Source organism: Canis lupus, chromosome 6 (assembly GCF_011100685.1).
Source record: "Canis lupus familiaris isolate Mischka breed German Shepherd chromosome 6, alternate assembly UU_Cfam_GSD_1.0, whole genome shotgun sequence".
Taxonomy (NCBI): domain Eukaryota; kingdom Metazoa; phylum Chordata; class Mammalia; order Carnivora; family Canidae; genus Canis; species Canis lupus.
Window position 1 is genome coordinate 28,965,493 of NC_049227.1, and position 15,198 is coordinate 28,980,690.

Sequence of the window (15,198 nt, forward strand, 5' to 3'; positions counted from 1 at the left end):
GCTGTGTCCTTGGAACAGCTCCCACTGTGGGAATGGTAGGCAGGGAAGGACTGGGAAGGATTTGAGGATCCTCTGATTGCCTGGAGCCAGCTCATGGGTCAGCTGGCGGTCACGTCCTCACCATTATCTCCCCCAATGTGTGTTTGATCTGTGTGCAGTCTTCCATGATTTGGTTTGAAGATTTATGAAGAGAGACGAGAGTAGTTTCCAGAGACAGAAAACATTTTTTCTCCTGTTCTCTTCCTGGAAAAGATCTGAGTACCTAGAGGAAAGCTCATGAATTAAGTTTATAAGAAATACTCTGCGCAATTCAGTGCTTAATTGAAAACTCAACCAGTTGGAATACCCGAGCCATCTCTCAATTTATTTTAGCCATTTGGAAGAAACCCAGATGGTATGACAGACTGGAGTAAAGCTGTGTGATCTTGGGTGCCTGACTTAACCTCTCTGAGCCTTCAGCTATTAGATGATGGTGGGAAAACATGCTGTTCAGGGCTGGGAAAAAATTGATGGAGGTAGTAAAGGTAACATTCTCGGCACAGTACCTGGCATGAGCTGCTTGGCCAGTGTTCACTTCTTTTCCTACGTCACCCCTTTCAGAAAATCAGACATTAAAATAATATTGCTAACTTGATTTTATAAAAAGTATGCATTGCAGCATTGTGGAGACTGGATGCAGAAGCTCTTTGGTGTTTGTTTGCTCAGCTCACAGAATGACATAGCCCTCAGGTGAGGCCATGCTTACGGCTACAAGTGACTTCCAGTTGGAATCTTCTCCTACCTTTACCTTTTGAACAAAAGACCAAAACTGTTGCCACAGTGATTTTCAGTTGTCTGTCCTTTTCTTGCCCCTGGCTCCTGACAGCTGGGCTACCATTCTAACTCACCTCTTACCCTTACAGTGAGGGCTCAGAGCCTTCTTGGTGGGTGCACTTCACTAGGTACCGGAGCAGCTTTCTGTTATGGGGGCTAGCTCTTGAGAAGGTTCATCAGTAATGGGAAGATTCTGGACTCTGTGGACACAGAGAAGTCTGTAAGATGGCTGTAAAGTAGGTCTATGGATTTATTCTCAGACTCGGTTTGGGAAGCTGGTTGGGAATGGTCTTAAGAGTACAGTCCGTCCTCATCCTGCACAGATTCTGTGTTTGTGCATTCACCTACTCGTTAACATTTTTCTGTAACCTCAAAATCAGCACTCACGGAGCTTCTGTGGTCATTCTCCGCTATGCGCAGAGAGCTGAACATCTGAGTCTTCCCGACGCACAAATTCCCCAGTCGAGGTGGAAGAAGGGGACGCTCTGCCTTCACGTTGTAGCTCCCAGGCTGTAAACAAGTGCCCTTTCATAGTCCATGTAGTGCCACATTTTCCATAGTTTTGTGCTTTTTTTTGTTGCTGTTTGAAATGCATCCGCCGCTGGCATAGCGCCCAAATGCTGTCTAGCACTCCTGAGCAACAAGAAGACTGTGATGTGCCTTACGGAGAATATGTGGGTGTCAGATACGCTTTGTCCGGGCAGGAGTTACAGTGCTGTTGTTGGCGAGTTCAAATTAATGGATCAACGTCTATTAAGTAAGGTATCTTGAAACAGAAGCACACATAAAGCAAGAGCACGTGCTGACTGGTTTACGAAAATGGGGCTCAAGCCTCTCACGATGGTTTTCCACAGGAGCAGTGGCTCAGAGACTCTGCTGTTTGTTCCTTTCTGCCTGCCTTTCTCCTCCAGGGGGTTTGGCCTGGAGCCCTTAGGGAGAAGGATTTCTGGGCTGCCTACTTTTTATTTGTTTTTCAAGGACAGCTACCTGTTGCAGAGCTTCAGGAGAACATTCTGGCTCTTGGCTGACAGGAGCCCTGGGCTGTCGCAGTGATGCAGCCTAGCAGGTGGCTCGCATACTAGCTGGCAGTGACCATAGACAAGCAGATGATGGAGACATAGGGTCTTTCTTTGGTGAGATGAGAATATTGATCTGTCTCCTCAGTTTATTATGACTTTGGTCATTTTTTCAAAAAAAATCTTTTCTTTTTTTAAGATTTTATTTATTTATTCATGAGAGACACAGACAGAGAGAGGCAGAAACACAGGCAGAGGGAGAAGCAGGCTCCATTCAGGGAGCCCGATGTGGACTCGATCCCGAGACTTTGGGATCACGTCCTGAGTCAAAGGCAGATGCTCAACCACTGAACCACCCAGACGTCCCTAAAAAAAAAAATCATACTTATCTAGCTAAAGGATCAAGATTAGTTAAATTTGGTTGTGTATTGAACATCTGTGCTTTCAATTCTGTACTTTGAATTTGACTTTAATCAAAGATGGTGTTGTCTTTCTTTTTCTTGATACTGTCTTTCTTCATATCAATCCTCTCATTATGGATTTCTACCTTAGCTTTTGTATTGCATGGTGAGGCTTGGGAAAACCAGGGGTGTGTGGTTTACCTGGCCAGCATCTTCATTTCAGCCTCATTTTAACTGGCACCTTGGCCCCCTTGAGAAAGGAAAGGGCTGAGATGTGAGAAGAGTAAAAGCAGTGGAGGATTCTCCTTGTTCTTTTGGCAGGTAGTTGGGAAAAGAACATGTAGCAAATTTGGTTGAAATCAAAGTGAGCCCCTAGTGCCCCATTCTCAACCTGTATAACATGGAAGCAGCAAGTATCCTGGGTGCAGCAAGTGAGACTGTCCTGTGCCCCAGTGATCATGCAGCCGGCACTCCACTTCCTTCACTCATGGACCTGCAAGCCTATTCCACAGACACAGCCACACCGACTTTCATTTAGATGGGGTGTCTGAGAAGGACTGGGTGACCTGCCTTGCTGTCTCGGAGGGGGTGCCCCTTTTGTGACTGTGGCATTGATGGGACTGTTATCAGTATTAACTACTGACACTGACAGGCCTCGGCCAACTTCACACCAGGCTTCCTGCGTTTTCCAGACACATCCTTATCTTTTGGGGGTGGTGGTGGTGGTGCAGGGGCGTCATCTGTTTCATTTCTTGGCAGAGAACAGCCTTGATCCATTGGTGCATTTCCTTCCTCATCTGCAGTAAGAGTGGCATAGGAACTTAATCTGGATGTTTTCTTCAGAGGTCTTCAAACTGTAATTCCGTGAGGAAGCTATCTGTAAATATCCTGGATAACTTTAGACAAGTAGAAACAGGGAAATACTTCAAGATCCCCATGGATTGGTTTTTTAAAAACTTATGAGTATCAGTATTTGTCCTGGAAAATATTCTAGACTTTTAAAATCTGTGATTGTTTGAATTCTCCTTTTTGTCCTTTGTCATGAAATTGAATCTTTCTTCCTTGCCATTACGTATACCATGTTGGGCTATATTTAAAGGAAGGATGCCTGGGTGGCTCAGCAGTTACGTATCTGCCTTTGGCTCAGGGTGTGATCCTAGAGTCCTGGGACTGAGTCCACATCGGGCTCCCAGCATGGAGCCTGCTTCTTTTCCCTCTCCCTGTGTCTCTGCCTCTCTCTCTGTGTCTCTCACTCTCATGAATAAATAAATAAAATGTTTTTTAAAAAATGAATGATATATATATATAGAGAGAGAGATAGAGAGAGAGATATGTATGTATATATACACACACACACATATATCTCCACGGTATCTGCTAATAGATTTAATGGATCTGAACGAGGAGAGATACAGATCGGAACCACAGGCCAGGATCTGAATGGCGCTGAAGGCTATATTTTGCTAATGTTCACTGCTTGGAGAAATTTTTACAACCAGTTGATAATCAGTTTTAATATTGCTTCAGAGACATTTTAAGGGAATAATGTTTGGGAAATTGCATGTAAGTGGAGATAAAATGTTTTTGGTAAAGTATTTTAAGTAAATTTAAAGACTTTCCTCTAGATTTTCATTAGATTTCTAATTTGAATAAAGGGAACTTTTCCCCTGCCATGCTTGCTAGCGTTTTGAAAAGTGATTATGTTAGAGCTTGATCTTTGGCTTCTTATCTTGATAAATCGAATCCTCTTAATGCCGCAATTTAGCAGCAGCAGTGAACAGCTGCCCCTAGGAGTAAAGATCTTTTTTCATAATTCATGTTTGGACAGGAAGGTGTACCTGGTAATGAATCTTGATTATCTAAACTGCCAGTGATGGACCTAGGGTATGATAATATACTGGTTTGCCTTCAGGCCTCAGCTCTTCTTTGAGGCTTACTGATAAGGAAAAACAAAACAAAACAAAGAATTCTTATAACTAGGTAGTTGCCTTGGGGAAACAACAGCTCCTGAAATGTTTTATGTATCCTAGGCTGAGAAAAAAGGGAATTTAAATAAAATTCACAGGTTAGAACCAGCTATTTATATTGTCTCTGGGCTCCCCTGAATGATTTAGTCTTTTGTCTTCTTAATCCCACATTGTTCCCAGGAGACACTGGGGCCAGGCAGGTTTTATTTTCCTCCTGTGGTTAACTGCTCTGTCTTTGCTACTGTGTCATAATCACTCCTTGTTCTCTGTGAGTGTACAGCCTTTCCTGTAGCGGTCACCTCTCTACATATGTACAATATTCATCTTACGTTAGCTGGAAGATAGACTTCTCTGTGCTTCAAGAAATGGGGCAGAAAGTGAAGATGATTCTAATTTTGTGCCCCAGTCCTCACCACGGAGTTCTTGGCTCTGTTCACATCATATTAGAGAGTGTGGTTAAGATATTAGCTGAGTCTTGCTTTATGACCTGGTTCGTCTTTATAAAAATTCCAAGTGTGTTTTTGGAAAGAAAGTGTAATTTCTAATTCGGAAGTAAAGAGTGCCATTTGTCCAGGAAAGCCAGCTTTTTAAATATGTAGTTCTAATCTTTTGTTTATTTACTAATTATTTTTGTTTGCTTGATCTATAAATTTATAATTGGGACTTTTTTTTTAAACTCCTACGGTGGTTTCAACATTGTTGATTTTTCCTTGTAATTCTGTTGGGTTTTGCTTTGGATACTTGAATGCTGTTGTTCTAATTAGTGATTTGTTTTTTCTGCCTAGAACTCAATTTTGTCTGAAATAACTTGTTTCTACCAAATTTTTGCTCTTTTGGCTAGTACTTACCACAGATACCTTTTTCCATCCTTTTATTACTTTCAACCTTTCTGAAGTTGCTCTAGATGTATCTTTTGTGAATGACAGATGAAATTTGCTTCTCTGAAGTCTGAGAATGTTTGTCTTTTAAATGATGAATTTGGTCAATTTCTTAACACCCACTTGTGGAGCAGGCTTGGTGCAGTTTCTCTTAAGGACTCTTCTCTTCCCAGCCCTAGCCTTAGGGATAGACTTGGTTGCCACTTCTTTGGGCCAGTTGGTGGGTTCATTGTCCTTTGAGTAAGGGCCCAGGTGGGGAGAGGTAAGTAGGGGGTTTGGGGATCAGGCTCACAGAAATCCCCCAAATGTGGAGGTGTAAGGAAACCTGAGATAAGGGAAGACACCAGACCACCCTGCCCTAAGTGTCAGAGGCGGGGTCTTTTTTATGACAGTCACTTGTGACTAACAAAGAATAACCAGACCCTAGAAAGAAGTAACCCATTAAAGATATTATCACCAGACCTTACTTAAACCTAGACATCACAAGAATGATAAGGCCACAAGCTTCCTGGTCAGTTCTAAATAAAAGACTGTCAGTGGAGGCCCACATGGGCAACCCTATAGGGACCCTTTTCATTCTCACTCTCATTCCTGAGAGCTTTTTTTTTCTTCTCTGTATCCTTGCTTAATAAAACTCTGTCACTTTACTCACTCTCCTTTGCGCGATTTGTTCTTTGACTCCGTGAGACAAGAACCTCATTCTCTCGCTTCACTCTTCCCTGGGAGAAGGCAACCCTTCCATGGGTCTGGCTGCCTGCCCCCCACATTACCAGACCCACGTCTGGATCTGGGTGTGCCTTCTGGATGTTGGGGCTGCTACCCAGACCTTGTGCCCCCAGCACCGCCTCTGCTGCTTCTCTTCTTCACCCCTGGCTTGATGTTCTCTGATTTTTGACACCCAAAGCATTTCCGTTTCTTTCTTTTTAGCTTAGCTCTACATTTGAAAAAATTAAAAAAGATGCTAGTTTTCTTTCTCTAATGCTCCTATGTATTTCTGGTGGGAGGAAACTGCATTGTGCATTAGCTCTATCCAACCTCCACACTGGCACCCAGGTTCTCTTTGTTTCTTCATGTTGCCTAAGTGATGTCTGTGGCTACAGACCTTCTTATAATGTTGGTGTTGGGCTTTTCTTGCCCTTACATGCTGAACTACTTTTACCTTTGACTTAACCCCTGTGTAATATTTAACAGAAATTGCGAATGGAAAACAACAGTATTTCTCTGTTAGTGTTCACAAATATTCACGAATGGTGAATCACGAATGTTCAGTTGTCCCATGTGTTCATTTACTGATGTGTGACTCTGTCCAGATTTTACCACCCGTCGGATGTTTGCCATGTTTGGAGGATCGATGGGGGTTGGGACCTGCAGGCCATTGAACTTTTTTTTTTGGCAACCCCAGTGTGCTCTCAGAGAACAGCTACAACAGCTTGAGTGTAGGGATATGTTGTCTCCATTTATTACTTGAACTCCTAATGCCACCAGTGCTAATGTTCTAAGGGAGCCAAATTCTGGTTGAGGTGTCTTGGTTGATGCTTAGGCCTCATCCGGATTATTCTGGAAAAAAAAATTAGAGGAACTCAGTCTCTTGCATATCAAGTGCTCTATTTTCCTTTTCTATGTGAAAAAGGAAGGATAATGCTTTGGTTTGCCAAAGTGTGTTGTTATAACAGCTCAAGGGAGAGCTGAAAAGCGAAAATGACATTCTGACAAATCTTTTACCTTAGTTAATGAACCTCTTCGGGGAACGAGGCTGGGAAACAGAGGGTCACATGCTGCAGCATAGTTATTGGAGAAGCCAATACGATGGAGAGTCTTTGGCCACAGAAAATTCTTATAGACTCTCTGAGGAGCCCAAGCAGGGAGGGCAGAGGCTCCTATGGTCTGATTGTTTGAGTGAACTTTTTATTGCAGAAAACTTTTAAAGATATCCAAAAAAGACAGAACAATATTATAATGAATCCTTCCTATATTCACCCCCTTCCTCTTCAACCACCACCATGGCCAATCCTGTCTCATCTCTACCGACACCCACTCTCTCCCTTTTTGTCTTACTTTGAAGTATGTTCTAGTTACCATATCATATTCAGTGGTAAAAGGAAAAAAATTCCACTGTGTATGTCTTAAAGATAGATTCTTTCTTTTTTTAAACATAGCCACAATATTATTATTACTCTTAAAAAATACATTCTTAATATCATCGAATATTCACTTACTGTTAAAATTTCCAATTATCTCACAATTATCTCAGAACAGACTTTTTCTGTTTGAGTCAAGATCTATGTAAGGGCCACACATGGTGGTTGTTGAAATGTCTATTACATCTCTTAAACTATGAGTCTTTCTCACAGACTCTTCCTCTCATTTGTTGAAAAAAAATAGGGTCATTTGTCTGCAGTTTCCTGCAGTCCTGATTTTACTGGTTGTATCCCCTTGTGTTGTTTTATGTATTCTCTTGTCCTCCTCTTTAACCTAGATCCATTATTTCATTAGTGGTTGCTACATTGCTACATAGCAATAGGTAATTCTAGAATTCCTCATCCTGTATTTGTTGGAATGCATCTATAAAGAGAAGCTCTGACTTAATCTATTCTCAGACTTGCAACTGGTATAGAAAAAGCAGAATATATATTTGATTCTTTCCTTTCATCTCTTGCTTGTTGAAAAAGTGAGTCGATTTACTAGAATTCTCAATGGTGATCAGTAAGTCAGTCATTTTGTTTTAGTATCATTATGAACTCATCGATGTATGGCCTGTAAATATCTTCAATGTGACACAGTCAATTGCAGTTTTGACCCTTACTGATGATCCAGTGATCCCAACTTGGCAAGGGAGAGCCTCTTTAGGTTGGCTGAGTCCTTTTGACTTGCCCTGTGATATGTCAAGGTGTTCCAAGGCTCATCTTGGACATTTTCTGCCCCAAACCTGGAATCAGCACTTCTCCAAGGGAGCTCTGGTTACTTTTCTGATTACTGTTTCAAGACCATAATCTGGGTGATAGAGTGCTCACAGTACTGGGTTGGTCATTGTTTCTGAGCCTTTACTAGAGCTAAGAAAATTTATTTTTTCTTTGTTGCTCGTTCTCTCTCAGATAAAAATACATCATGAATTCAAACTGATATTTCTTATTCAACATCAGAACTTTAGGTTTTTTAATTTAACCTCTTTCTGGCTTACATATGTATCTTCTTTCTCCTATACCAAGAATCCTGGTTCTCAGTGATAGCGGGAATGGTAGAGATAGAATATCACATATTCATTTGCATTTTCCCATAATACATACCCAGCAATCTCAGAATAACTAAACCAGTGAAGTCACCAACGTTATGACAGTTTAATATTTTTTTTGCATTTCTTTTTAGCTTAGACTATCTCCTTTGAGGAATGTACAATCTGAGAGCTGTTTTAAAGCCTTCTCAGTTCTGTCCTTATGTATGGATGTGCACAAGTCTTTTATAGAGACAGTCTTTCTTTCTATGGTCAGTTTTATTTGTTCTCCCTCCTTTAGTTGGTATGTTTTTAGGTTTTCTTTATTTTGTGTGTGTGTGTGTTTTAGAGCAACAGCGTTTTTGTTCTGAGGGCTACCATATTCTAATGCTCCTGTGTCATTCCTTAGCCACCTCCTTGTTTTATCATCTGTTAGTTCCCTTTGTGTGTACTATGTTTGGTAATACACTTTTAGCTGAAGCAGGTCACATGACAGTTTTGGATTCAAGGGGAGAAGCAAATGTACTCTTAATGGAAAGAGCAGGAAAGCCACATGGCAAAGGGGGTGCATGAAAAGAAGGCAGGATTTATGACCCTTTTACAATCTGCCACACTAGCACCATGTCATATTTTTATCTGGCCTCTTTTTAGTCATTGTCTATTGGTTTCCTACCATGAGCAATATTGAAATTAGCTACTAGTCTTTTGTTTCCTGCCTTTGCTCTTGCCTGCATCTAGTTAGAAGAATTACCCTCTTACTCACCATTGCGAAGTGTAAGGAAGACAGCCCTCTTTTTCTGCTCGTATGCGCTCTCTGGTTTTCACCTTTTCTCTTTTTGGTAACTGTACTGTTTCTGCATTGATGGAGTACACAGCTTCCCTACCTTAACCATCATTCAGTCTCAGTTTTACAGGTGAATATATCCAAGTAATGCTCATTCTCAGTACTTACAATGATGCTTCTTCCATCTGGTTGTCTGAAGCTTATTCTCTAGTATGGCTTTTAGGAGAGAATGCTCACAGAATTCTTGCATGTTGGTTTGTCTATAGGTTTTATACTGGAAAGCCAGGTTAGTTAGATGCGTATTTTTAGTAAAAGAGCATTGGTTCAAATATTCTTTCTTTGAGTATTTTATTTTTATTTTTTTTTCTTTGAGTATTTTAAATATGGTATTCCATTTACTTCTGGCTTGAAGTGTTTCTCTCAGTGTTACGGCAATCTGATTTTTTCTTCTCTTCTAAATGACTTATTCCCTTTGACTGGATGCCCAAGAGATTTTTTACTTTAATGTCCACTGGTTTTATTACAATATGTTTTCAGTCTAGTTGTTTGGGATCTGTTTTCCCAGGTGTGTGGTGCACTCTTTCAGTGTGCAGTAAATATGGAGGCTTTTTTTTTTTCCCTTTGGTTACTTCAACAAAGTTGTCTTGAATTATATAATTTTCAGTGTTGTTCTCTTCCATTGTTTTTGTTTTTGTTTGTGTGAACTTAAACCCACTTGGGTCTTTTTTTTTTTTTTTTTAACCTGTCTTCTATATCACTTTCTTCGCTATCATTTTTAAAATTTTTTTTCAAAGATTCTGTTTATTTATTCATGAGAGACAGAAAGAGAGAGAGAGAGAGAGAGAGAGAGAGAGGCAGAGATACAGGCAGAGGGAGAAGCAGGCTCCATGCAGGGAGCCTGATGTGGGACTCGATCTCGGGTCTCCAGGATCACGCCCTGGGCTGAAGGCGATGCTAAACCGCTGAGCCACCGGGGCTGCCCCTTCGCTATCATTTTTAATCTCTGCATTTCTTTTTGGTTTAAAATCTTTCCTCCTTTTCATCTTCTCTCTCCTAAGATGTACTACATTTACTCATTTTTGTATTCTGCTTTAGCCTTCATTTATGAAAGCATTTCTTTTATATCTTATTCTTTCCTGAGTTCTGTTCTTTTGAGTACTGTCACCTCATTTCTGGGTTTTTCCTCTTGTGATTTTTGTCCTTATATATTATTATATCGTGCTCTTAAATTCTTTCAGTTCCTTTCAAAATATTAGGTACAGTTTTCATCTCTTTTGCAGGCCTGTCTTTCTGGCATGCTTTCACTGGCTATAGGGATAATTTTTCTGCTGCTTCTTTATAATAACTTCCCATGGGATTTGAACACAATCCTCTTCTGTTACTCATTTTGACTGTACTTTCTTTTTCTTTTTACTATTAAAACCCCTGAAGAAACATTAAATTGGCAATAAAATATGTTCTTGTACACATATTTGAGCTTGGTTGTCAATCCCAGTGATCTAACGGCAATGAAGCGTACCTTAGAATTCACTACCTGAGGTGAGTTACAGCCATTGCATGTTTATATTGGGGACATGGCTTACAAAGGAAGTGAACGTCTGCAAGTACATGGGTTCAAGTTATGTATGAAATGCTTATGTCTGAACAGTGAGAGTCAGGAGCATGTATGTGTTTTAGAATCTGACCAACACAATGACGGGTTTGAAGGGAAGTGTCAATTTGGGCCTTCTATAAAGACATTTGTTCTGTGGACCACATGGTATATTATTACCAACAGAAGAGTTCTGTGATGAAGACTTTGGTTTACCTCGGCAGCCATGATAATAAACAGTTTGACTTAATCTAGCTCTTTTGTGCCATCTCATTTATACAGAACATGATTGTTGAGTGCCCACCGTATGTCTACTTATTCTAGGCACACTTCTGCTGCGGGCCTTTGCACCGGCTCCTTCCTCCACTTGGATCTTTTTCTAGATATTTGGTGATTCACTTTCACCTCACCTTCCGTAAATCTTTGCTCAAAAATTCCTCATGATGCTTTGCCTTGCCTCACTCCATTTAAAAGTAACTCTTCCATCCCTCCCCCCTTCCTTGTTATATTGTTCTCCAGAGCTCTGCGACTAGTTTATCATTTTGTCTACGCCCCTTCCCCCCATGTCTGTTTCCCCTTAATAGAATCTAAGGTCCATGAAAGATCCTTGGAGCCTAGAACTGTACCTGATACAGTAGGCATGCAGAGATGTACTGAATGAGTGCATATATGCTGGGCACTGACCTAGGTGCTAAGGATATAGTGGTGAGCAACAGTTGCCCCCACTCTCATGGAGTTTTTTGGTCTAGTGGAAGAGAGAGATTAAGTGAGTCAGAGTGTGGAAAGTGCTATATGAGAGAGCAGAGCAGGGGACACAGAGCAAGTCTAGGGCAGTCAGTATGGGTTTCGCTGAAAAATAGAATTTTGAGGTAAAAAGTGAGGGAATAGTTGCAAATGAGCTCTGTGACCATGGTGAGGGGTGTTCTAGAAAGATGGGGCACCTTTTTCAAAGGCTCAGTGGCCAGAGGGAGCAAGGCTGATATGTTCAGTTCAACAAATTGGGAGAAGGCCAGTGATGCTGGAGTGCTGGGAGGGAGTAGGAGAGGGGTGAGTAGGCAGCTTGGTAGGCCACACCACACAGTGCCTTCAGGCCAAGCTACAGGTTTTGCCCTTCGTGGACTGCCTTTATCCGTCACAGCCACATAAATTGAGTCTTCCACAAGATGTATATAAAATACAGGATTTGGGGGGATCCCTGGGTGGCGCAGCGGTTTGGCGCCTGCCTTTGGCCCAGGGCACGATCCTGGAGACCCGGGATCGAATCCCACGTCGGGCTCCTGGTGCATGGAGCCTGCTTCTCCCTCTGCCTGTGTCTCTGCCTCTCTCTCTCTCTGTGTGTGTGACTATCATAAATAAATAAAAATTTATAAAAAAAAATACAGGATTTTGTAGGACACCCAGCATGGAATTATCATGATTAATGACAGAATCCATTCTTCACGGCCTACAAATGATTCCCTTGTAGTGATTTGAGAGACCTCAGATAAGATGAATATGTGTACAGTAAGTGGTTCATAATTGTATTGTGTGTTAGCAAGGTTACAGTGCTGTGATGTTTTTGTTTTTAATAGTACACTTTATTTGCTATAGTGTGGAAAATATTTTTTAAGTGCTCCTGGAAGAGAAGCATTTATTTTAGTCATAAGATTTAAAAAAGAAAGGAAAAAAACCCATAAAATGTACTAGGCGGCTGCTCTTGTTGCTAGTCTCATTTGGAAAACTCAAGTTTTATGGAAATGTAGGGATAAAGAAGTACCTTGGTGGCTCAATCAGTAGAGCGTCCAACTCTTGGTTTTGGCTCAGGTTGTGATTTCGGGGTCATGGGAGTCTGCTGGAGAATCTTTCCCCCCATGCCCTCCCTCCCCCTCTGCTCCTCACCCCACTTGCACGTGTTCTTTTTCTCTAAAATAAATAAAATCTTAAAAAAAATGTGTGGATAAAAAAAGTATCCAAGGCAGTAAGGCAGAGTGGACAGGCCTTTGTGGCATAGCAGAGGCTTCACTGCGACTTCTGGGGCCTGGTTCTCACCAGCTTTATGATGTCAGCCCATTATTTATCCAGACTTTCTGAGCCTGGGTTTCCTCCTGTGTAATATGAAACTGAAATCTTACTTTGCTCATCCACCTGTAGCACGTCAGGGACGCCCTATTCCCTGTAGCTGCTTTGTCCTAGGCCTCGGAGGATCGCTGAGAATGAGTGAAGTGATAACCAGTGTCCACTCAGCACAGGCCTGGCCCAACTAAATTTTAGTTCTTACCTGCAGAATGGAAGACAAAATTAATCGTCTTACTGGGTTTTGTACACAGTTAATGGCTTTTGAATTTATGTGTTCCAATAGGAAAAGAGAGAATCACTTATTTTTAGACCCTGAAGGTTTTTCAGAATTTCTTTTTAGATACATTTAACCCTTTGGGTCCATGGATCTCAGCTTGAATCTGTTAAATGTAGTAACTTCAGAGGCAGAGAAGAACCAAGAGATCCCCATCTCATTTTTGTCTTGATCTCTGTGCGTCGATTCAAGTTTATGTTACGTGTGATGTGATGTTTATCAGTTCCCCTCTCTGACTAATGTTGTCATTCATCGCTGCTTGAACATGTCCCAAGAAATTTTATTTTTTATTTTTTTAGTTAACCATCAAATAGGATGTGGCTTGGGGTTTTCTCAGCAATGGGAATTTGTGTTAATATGTCTAGACTCTCTTTGTTCCTCCCTTTTGAACAACAACATTCATTTCTGAGGAGAGTGTTAGGGGTATAGACGGTGTCCCTAAAACAGGCCAAGCTATCTCATCCTTGACCTTTACAAGATAACAGGACCTTGGACTTATCACTCTGTGTTAACCAATGGAGATAAACAAGCTCTGTGCTTTAGGGTCTGAGCTGCAGTGAATTAAAAAAATATTTTTTCTTTAATATAAGGGAAGACCATTGTATAATTTAAAGGAAATTCTTGTGTAGATTGGAGATAAAATAAGAGTAAGAACTTATGATCTGATTTTTGAATTGGGAAGTGATGCAGAAACTACCTTTATCCGCATAACCTCCTGGTTGGGTGACATTTAGAACTTTTAAAATTGATGAATATATTTTTTTCCTTTGTGGTTCATTCTTTTCTACCTTTTCTGCTTTATGTATAGGTTTATTTTCTTCTCTTGTCTTTCCTCCTTCCTGGTTTCCCATTACAGACAAGCAAGCTCAGCTAGATGATAAGCATGGTCTGCATAGCTAAGTCAAAGCACCATGTCGCAGAGGGGTGGTAGCTGCATGGTCTGCTGCCCTGCACCTCTGCAGTTGTCAGTGGAGACCCAAGGCTGAAAATGTAGTGACCTCCTGTGGTCTTTGGAAAAGCAGATTGATAGATTAAGAAACTAAGTCCAGCTGTAGGTTTGGGTTTCCTTCTTTGTCATTTTAACTAAGCAGTATTTCCTTGCCTTGATCATTTTTTTTCCTCTTCTTCAAATCATACAGATTAATCTTGTGCTTTTTTAAAGAGTGAATTTTTATAAATCCCTACATCATTTGTGGTTCTGCACAGGGACTTAATTATCCCTAAGTAGATAGTTTTCCCAGCCGTCATTTTCTTCTAGAATTTGTAAAAATGATAGAAACACACAGTACTGGTTAAATTGGCTATTGTATGTGTATTAAGAGTGACCCTGGGTGGCATTTTATAATTTTAGGAGAATATCTCTTTTCCTGCAGTTTTTGTTGAAATTTGTTTAGTGAAACTCATTATTACCTCCACGGTTTGAAAATGGCCCTGACCTTTTCTTTTCCTCACGAATGAACATATCCCCAACCCCTGCTGTTTCTTCTGTCCTCCGGGGAAGAGTCTTGGGCCGCAGAGATGTTTGTAATGTTCCGTGACAACACTGAGTAGGTTAAATTAGAAATCGTTGGATTTCTGGGAATCTTTTCTGAATAGAAGTGTTTCCACCAGTTTTTCTTGTCATTGTTTTGTTGGGCTGTTTTTGTTTGTTTGTTGGCTCTGGATGAGGACTTAGAACTTTCCAGTGAGAGAAAATTTAGAAATATGTTAATATAAGTTGTCTGTTTCAACTCTGGAGAGTAGTGAAGCCTACTTCTTAGGGACCAGAAGTAATAAGGACACTTAACCATATTCTTCCTTACTAAAGAAATTCAATGCCAATGTCTTTATTATTTCAAGAATGGAAATATATATATACTCTCAGGATTAGAAAAGGCACTTTTTCATATGAAACAAGTTTCTCCCTGAAACACTAGCTTCTGTAGGCTTATGTTTTTTTACCTCTAGCTATAAAAATCTCTGTAATTTGTTTTAATAATTTTACCCTAACACATGTTATAGTTAATATTACAAATAAAAAATGCTTTTTAGGTGCTCTTAGATATTGGTGAAACTTGACCAAATATTAGAGCTTCATATTTGTGAGTTTTAAATTATAACAAGAATGATCAGAATTTATAATCTGGTATCCATTTGATAGCTCTTAGGCATTGGGTGGGGTTAAGTTTTAAAATTTTCATCCCCCAATATTCGATCCAATGAAAGTGGATT

The 15,198-nt window shown here is 40.6% G+C and overlaps 1 protein-coding gene and 1 long non-coding RNA gene across 3 annotated transcripts in view; one reads left to right on the forward strand and one right to left on the reverse strand.

Annotated features, from left to right (window-relative positions):
• The window catches only part of PARN (poly(A)-specific ribonuclease), a 155,372-nt gene that overhangs the window by 74,418 nt on the left and 65,756 nt on the right, over positions 1-15,198 (forward strand). The window lies entirely within an intron of this gene.
• Positions 5,701-8,179, reverse strand: LOC111096300. Its single transcript, XR_005360899.1, has 3 exons — positions 7,292-8,179; positions 6,798-6,993; positions 5,701-6,632 (listed from the first exon to the last, which is right to left on the reverse strand). It is a non-coding gene; the product is annotated as an uncharacterized LOC111096300 (long non-coding RNA).